This window comes from Pinus tabuliformis, chromosome 6 (assembly GCF_031772625.1).
Source record: "Pinus tabuliformis cultivar Carrire ecotype Pingquan chromosome 6, CPIR1, whole genome shotgun sequence".
Taxonomy (NCBI): Eukaryota; Viridiplantae; Streptophyta; class Pinopsida; order Pinales; family Pinaceae; genus Pinus; species Pinus tabuliformis.
Genome location: NC_142292.1, coordinates 1,523,533,230 through 1,523,541,941, shown reverse-complemented (window position 1 = coordinate 1,523,541,941; position 8,712 = coordinate 1,523,533,230). Strand labels below are relative to the sequence as shown.

General features: G+C 32.9%; 1 pseudogene; it reads left to right on the top strand.

Annotated features, from left to right (window-relative positions):
• Positions 1-585: 585 nt before the first annotated feature.
• LOC149264517 (germin-like protein 8-14) lies at positions 586-1,189 on the top strand (annotated as a pseudogene).
• The last annotated feature ends 7,523 nt before the right edge of the window (positions 1,190-8,712 follow it).

Sequence of the window (8,712 nt, the reverse complement as noted above, 5' to 3'; positions counted from 1 at the left end):
AAAATTTACTTAATTTAAAATATTCTTAAAAAATAATTTTAATTAATATAATTACGCTATAAGGCATATCCCTTTGGGAACCACTCTCCAAAATGCCACTCTGTACAAATCTACACTATTAAATAGAATGTTAGACGATTGAATAATTTTACACCGTCAGATAAGTAGTTAATAATTAAAATGAGTAACTTCTTCTTGCTGAACTGTTTCTTCTCGCTGAACGGTTTCTTCTTGCTTAACTATTTCTTGATGGGTTAAAACAAAGACTTATTCCCGTCTTGTTTTTTCAGAAAAAGGTTTCTCTCGCAAGATTGGTTTATTTGTTCATCGGTATTTCCAGACTCTTCTTCTTGCTGTAATTTTTCCATTCCATGTTTGGCCATTGTTTTGGAAAAAATACCATTATTTTGAAGGTTAATAGTTGATCTGGATGTTCGTTGGCATGCAGGTGAATAGAAGCCTCCATTTCTGTGAGGTGGCCGAAATGGTTGGATCTGTAGATTTCAGAGCGAAAACAATGTTTTGGGGAGTGGAAGGACAAATTTCCTGTGAAATGGAAATCAATTATATGTAGTCAAGATACTCATGAGGTTATTCTCTGACCCTATAAACTTTTTTGGGTTCTGCAATTATAGCATTGGATTAATCAATCATGGAAACTTGCAATATTGCCTCCTGCTAGCGATTGTACTAGTCCAGTGTAATTTTTCTTTTCATCCTTCACGTGCGCAAGATTTCTGAGTGGCAGACTTGTCGCTCACTCCCAGCTTATCCTTGCAAGGCGGCTTCATCCTTAACTGCAGATTGGAAGATATCAGGAATGTGAACAACAACATCAGTGCTACTGTAACTCCGGCCTTCCCAGTGCTGCTGTAACTCCGACCTTCTCAGCAAAGTTTTCTGCAGTGAATGGCCTTGGCGTGTCGATAGCTAGACTCGACCTCGCGCCCAAAGGCGTCATTCCATTGCATAACCATCCAGAAGGTTCTGAGATTCTGCTGGTGGTTGAAGGAGTAATCTGTGCTGGATTCATATCTTCAAGCAATATTGTGTACAACAAAACACTCCACAAAGGAGACATCATGGCGCTCCCTTTGCCGGCAATCTTCCTCCTGTCATCGAGAAGACTACGTTCCTTTCCTATGTTGAGGTGAAGCGCCTCAAGGCTTTCTTAGGAGGCAACGGCTAGGATATATGTATATATATCTGTTTCAAGTATTGATCCTTCAAGCTTCAACTTATACTGCCTCATCCTAATGAAATTTCATCCATTAATGATATGTTGGTTTAGTAAGGAGTAAGTTTGCTGCATATCTGTTCCTTTGCACATTATCATAAGTTTTAGCTATGTTTCTGGCAAAAAAAAAAAAAAAAAAAAAACTTTCGGAAGTGATTGGTGAAGTTTTCCTGGGAACTAATTTTGAATAACAAGAAATGTTAGTTTGAAATGATATTGTGTTCAAATTTATAGATTTTGGAGCTTACCATATGCATTTTACATATAAAAAAATTAATAACTAGAAATTGAATTATTAATTCATTGTATTTTTTTTTATAAAAATTTATCAAAATTTGTATATCTTCTTTCATTTTGATGGCCTTAAATGACATTATGTTGAAATTTATAGATTTTGGAACCTACCAAATGTATGTTATATAAAAAATAAAATAATAATAACTAGAAATTGATCAATTCATTGTAATTTTTTTATAAAATTTTACCTGAATTTGTATATGTTCTTTCATTCTAATATCTTTTATTTAATTTGGAAATAATTTCTATTTTTGGATGATTCATTTTGGTTTGAAAATTTTCAGTTTGGCAAAATGTAATATTAAATTTCCAGTTAGCTTTATGAAGATGCAAAGTGGGGAGTTTTTTTTTTTTTTAAAGAATGGATGGTTCCAAAATATATAAATTGTATTTTTTTGTTTAAGTTAAATTAAGAATCAAGAGTTTTTATTCAATTTGTTGTGATAATTAGATTTTAAAAGACCATTTACACTAACTTTATGTTTGCGATTATCAATGTAGAGGAAGTTAATTCATACAAATATCTTAGAGTTGGCATTCATCACAAGATTCATTGGAGCTCCAACATTGAGAAATGATTAATAAAGGATGGAAAGCTTCTTTGGTCTTGACAACTACAAACAAGTGCTAGAGGGTAGATTAGTCCCTACCACATAAGTTAGAAATTACCCTCTAAGAAAAATTGCATATAATATGGTTGTGACCATATTAAAGGAGGAAGTTAATTCATACAAATATCTTAGAGTTGGCATTCATCACAAGATTCATTGGAGCTCCAACATTGAGAAATGATTAATAAAGGATGGAAAGCTTCTTTGGTCTTGACAACTACAAACAAGTGCTAGAGGGTAGATTAGTCCCTACCACATAAGTTAGAAATTACCTCTAAGAAAAATTGCATATAATATGGTTGTGACCATATTAAAGCTTATTTTATTTTATTTTATTTACAAAATAGGCTTTCTTTTTAAAAAGAGTTAACTTATATATAAAATTTCAAACCCATTTTTTCTCTTTTTTTCAAATTCTTCCTTTACACTAACCTTTTGTATTTTAATTTCATTGTATATATACAAATCTTTATTACAACATCCTCTTCATCCTTCACTTTTATTGTACTACCTTTTTAGATCTTGGTGAGATTAAACTACTTTTCAACAAATTCATCTATAATATCATTGTTTCCATATTGAAGTTAAAAAAAAAAAAACTTTTCATATTTGTTAGGTGATAAAACCTTGAGTTGGTTAGAAAATTTTTCAACATCTATTAGAGTTTGTAGGTTTAATAATTTGTCGAGAGTTTGTAGGTTTAATAATTTGTCGAGAGTTTGTAGGTTTAATAATTTGTCCAAGCCTTTGTTTCCTCTTAAATTTTTCCATGTCAATCATTTCCTTGTGAAGGGAAAAGATGTTACCATTGTTTTTTAAATAATTGATGCTCCACTATAAGATTTCACTTTTATTTCAATACTTTCCCAATTAGTACTTAACTATTCATGAAGTCATTGAGAGGTGGTTGATATAAGGTGATAGATGTGTATTGGTGTATATATTATGTGGTTGGGCTAGTTGAAGGTGAACAACTGGTGAAGGTAACTACTACTGATAAGAATAGAAAAGGTGGTTGTTGATTATGATAATGATTGCTACCATCTATAAATACTAACTTTGGTTTATCTAATCTTATGGAAAACTATAACAATTTAGTTCTTTTGTTTTAGCAATTTGTTTTTATGCTCATAAATATTGGAGAGAAGTTTCCTTAATATTTGTACTTTTGATGAGTATTCTTATTGGCATCAATATTCTTTGAAATGACTACCTCATTTATTCACAATGGTTTAGCAAAGTCTTAGCAACTTTGTGCTAATTTTGAAGCAATCTTAAGAAACGAATTTTGAAGCAATCTTAAGAAACCTAATTTTATTTTGATTGGCATCAATATTCTTTGAAATGACTACCTCATTTATTCACAATGGTTTAGCAAAGTCTTAGCAACTTTGTGCTAACCCCAGTGTTGACTGAATTTTGAAGCAATCTTAAGAAACCTAATTGTATTTTGATTGTACATAAGGTTCTTAGTCACAACCATACTCTCAATGGAGGAAATACCAACTTCTATGAAGGGGATGAGATATGGCATATTGCTTTTAATATCAATATTATAAGTTATACAACACTTCTCCATTTTTCAATTCCTTTATAATTCTCTATATTTATTCATTTTCTCATTCTTATATTTCCACTTAAGATCTTGTTGAAAGTTAAGTTTTTCTAGATATTTATATGAGTTAACTTCCTCTAAGTTGTTGTCATAGAAAAAATTATCTCATGAAGTAACTAAGAATTCTCCAAGATTTCTATTCTTGTACATGTCTACCAATAAACATCAATAAACATTGATAAGATAAAGGTTGTGATAATTATATTTTAAAAATATCATTTACACTAACATTATGTATAATATTATCAATGTAGAGAAAGTTAATTCATAAAAATATCTTAGCGTTGACCGTCATCACAAGATTCATTGGAGCTCTGGCATTGGCCTTCATCACAAGATTCATTGGAGCTCTAGCATTGAGAAATCATTAATAAAGGATGGAAAGATTATTTTCTCTTAATAACGACTATAAACAAGTGCCACAGGGTAGCTTAGTCCCTACCACCTAAATTAGAATCCCTACCACCTAAATTAGAAATTAAGATTCATTGGAGCTCTATCATTGAGAAATGATTAATAAAGGATGGAAAGCTTATTTTCTCTTAACAACGACTATAAACAAGTGCCACAGGGTAGCTTAGTCCCTACCACCTAAATTAGAATCCCTACCACCTAAATTAGAAATTATACTCTCAAAAAGATTGCATATAAGATAGGTGTGACCAAATTAACTTAGAATCATTTGATGGGTCGAGAATAATTTGGGAGGGAAATTTAGCAGTGTTAGGGAAAATGGATATTAGAGGAAGACAATAAATTTTTTACTTATGTTTGAAATTATTTCCTCAATAAAATTGCATATAAGATGGTTGTATCCAAATTAACACAATTATTTAATAGGTACGGAAGCTTGAGTTGTAACTCGTAGGAATTTGGCATAGTTAGGGGAAATAGATATCATAAAAGACTTGAAATATGAAATGGGTACATGCTGAATTTATGTGCAGGTACATGATCAAATTATGTGTAGGTAGAATGTAAAAGACTTCAAGCTTTTGAAAGTGAGACAGTTCAATATTGAAAATTGGTATCAACATCAAATGCACACTTCACAGCCAAGACTTCAAGCTTTTGATCAAGTGAGACAACTCAATATTGAAAATTGGTATCAACATCAAATGCACACTTCACAGCCACTGGGAGGTAGATAGCTATAATTGCAAAGAGGGAAATGCTGGGAATCACGAGTGGGAAGTCGGGCAAGAAAATATCAATGGTTATCCGCTTGCGTCTTGGGCAGAGGGGAAAGGGTATGCAAACCATGGCTAGCCTAACACTGGCATGCGACAGTGCTCACCAACTGGTAATTGGTGAGGGGAAGATAACCTTCCTACGGCCGTGAGGAGATGGGTGTGGCGACGGAGTCTCTTTGCTGGTGGCAGTAGGTCGGCCCCTCCGGGGAATGGACCTATGACCATGAAGGCTCTAGCATCGACACCGAAGGGGAAGGGGAGGAGTAAGGTGGGGCAATTATCTGTGATAGTACAACCCAGGGGTGTGATCATTGTTATACCATGTTGAATTGTTTTTGGTTAATGAATTGTTGCAATGAACAGGATTGGGGCATCTTCGCCATGGCTCGTCCTGCAAAAAGTTGTGGCCGTGGAAGACAGGCCCAGCTGCCCAAAAAGGAAAAGGAACCGAGCACATCTGAGCCTCTCACAGGTAGAAAATCGGTGGAAAGGCTTATCAGCGAGGCTGCAGAGGCATATCGTGAGGGCAATGATGAAGGTATTCGGAAAATTTTAGAGGAATGGGAAGAGGAAGTCAAGCAGGATAGCGAGACAGATGCGGAGATGGATGATTGGAGGACCCTAGTCTCGGATCCTAGTAACACTAGAGGCACAATCACTCAATTTAAATAGACCTTATACCTTTATTGGTTGATGGAAATCCTACTGGGCAAAGGCTATGGAGCATATTTCAGTGGGCATGGTTGTTACTGTCCAAGGCATGCCGAGCTACAAACAGGAATTCCAGAAAGTTTAGTTTCAACTCCATAAGCAAGATATCACGCTGGGAAGAATTGAGAGGCATATTCCATGTATCTTGGAACTGTCTGAGATGCCTGGATCGAATGTCAAAGACCCTGTGCCAATGGAATCGACCTCGGAGGAACATAATGATTAGATAATCTCCCTTGTTTCATTTTGTTTTATATGCAGATAGCTTTTACTTTTCCTTATGCAAGAATATGTATAGGTAAAAATCTAGAGTATGGTCATGAAATAGAGACTTATATAGCTTGGATAGAAATACTAAAAAAAATTTGTTTATGGATGGCATACAATGTGGATAGGTGGCCAACAGACTTGGTTTCCCAATGGGCAAGTTGAGGCCACCTAGCCAATCTATGTCGTGTAAATTTTCTTATAAATGAATGGAAAAAAGAGGACCTACCAAGCTTAACAAAAAAAATGCACACTTCACAAACTTTTTCCACTTTTTCCAAAGTTCAATATTAAAAATTGGTCAGAGGAGAAAGAAATATGCACCAAACTCGTGTGGAAAGAAACAATCTCAACATCAAATGCACACTTCACAAATTTTTTCCACTTTTTCTGAATAGAGTCTGTTTTCTAAGGCATAAAAATCCTTTTATGTTTATTTATAGGCCCCTTCCTAGTCAAATACGTAGCCAAGTCTCCCAGAATATCATGTTGATTAAAGGAAAGCTCGTGGGCTACCATAAGAGTTTACCATGGCATCTCTGAATAGTGAACACTTCACAAACTTTTTCCACTTTTTCGGAATAGAGACGACTTTATAAGGCATAAAAATCCTTTTGTGTTTATTTATAGACCCCTTCCTAGTCAAATATATAGTAAGTCTCACAAAATATCATGTTGAATAAAGGAAATCTCGTGGATGCTACCATAAGAGTTCACCATGGTATCTATGAATAGTGAATTAAAATAATTATTTAATCAATTCTCAATAAAAGATCCACTTCTTTCCTATCAAACATTGTAAAGTTGTTATGTGAGTCCCTAGATTTATTGATATAGCTTTAAACTAGTTCATCCAATGGTAAATTTTGAATTTCCCATTTTTGAAAAAAAAACTTTCAATATAATCCTCATGTGTCACAAACCAATCCAAATACCCAAAAGAAGTTAAGCAACGATAATCAAAGGAAAATCATCCATAAGAGTTCACCATGGTATCTATGAATAGTGAATTAAAATAATTATTTAATCAATGCTCAATAAAAGATCCACTTCTTTCCTATCAAACATTGTAAAGTTGTTATGTGAGTCCCTAGATTTATTGATATAGCTTTAAACTAGTTCATCCAAAGGTAAATTTTGAATTTCCCGTTTTCGAAAAAGAAAAACTTTCAATATAACCCTCATGTGTCACAAACTAATCCAAATACCCAAAAGAAGTTAAGCAAGGATAATCAAAGGAAAATCCAGTCACCTTAAGAGAAAGTGGTAAAAGGCTATAAGCTTTTGATCAAGTGAGACAATTCAATATTGAAAAAGAGCACATTTTTTATCAAATATTTTCTATTGGAACTTGAAAGAGCATCTTTGAAGATTGAGAGGAAATCTCTGTTGGAAAGGTTATAGAATCTGTAAATTTGACATAATGTAAGTGATTTTTCTTTATATTCTAGCTTTGAATGACATTTTGTTTACTAATTTTTAGATTTTATTTACTAATTTTTATATTCAATGATCTTCTATATCTCACTATTCTTCTCGAGTTTATGTCTTACAACGTTTCCTTTGCAACATTTGGTGCAATTGCTAGTATTATTTTTTACCAAATAAACAAAATAAGATCTCATCAAAATTAAAATTAAGAAATATGTGAAAAAATGGTGTAACGTGTAACTGAAATTATAAACACAAAAAGTATACTCACCGCTTAATCAATTAACTATAATGACACTACTCTTGTATATAAAAAGTATAAAGTATATATTTCGCATTAATTCTCCACGATCTCAGACATGAGCTCTCAATCAATAATGCCAATAGTGGCTTCATGGATTGTGGAGAAAGCTCAGGTATGACAGATCACAAAATTCAACATCCCACGCCTTAAAAGAATCACGGTGCCTTAAAAATGGATTATTAAGAGAAAAATAAAAGAGGCCAATAATTATTGAAGACAGTTAGCATGTAGAAATCAAATTTATTGAAGAACTTGCATGTAGAAATCAAATGAGTTGTTTTTAGTGAGATATTTTGGAAGTTTTTTTAGTGTTTTTAGTTTAATTTTTCTAAAATCTATTTGGAATTTATTGAAATCACAAGTTTGATGAGTAACTTTTGCACAATCGAAGTGCCCTAATAGTTTTTCAAGGTGTTGAATCCATATATACAGTGAAAAACCCCATTTAAATCATAGCTACAAAATTCAGGCGAATCAGGAGAAAAAAATTAGAAATTCGTTAGTACCATTCGAATGGCGAATTATTCAATGAAATTCGATTCGTCCACAGTGTTGTCCATTCAAACACGTCCATAATAAAAGAGTAAGCATTACTCGTAACCTAGGATTGTTTTATAAGGCGTTAGGAGTGGTGGATTTTCTCGTTAGACATGAAACGAGTGGGTATACTTTGGCTCTATGAAGGATGTTTATATTAGAATTGGCAGGCATAGAATCTTAAGGCCTTAACACATTTTTATAGATAACCATGTGCATTTAAAAGCTAAAGAAAAGAAAAGAAATAGAAATAATTATTAAATTAAAAATATTTTATTTTATATTCGTTTTTGTTTTTATTTTGACAAATTCTAAATTAATAAATTTAGAATAGTGATTTTTGTATTTATTAAGCATTTTGGAAAAATAAGTTTTGAATCTAAAAAATTATGTTAAATTGTTTTTGGAAGAAAGAGTAAGCATTACTTGTAAAGTAGGATTCTTTTATAAGGAGTTAGGAGTGGTGGATTTTCTGGTTAGACATGAAACCGATAGGTATACTTTGGCTC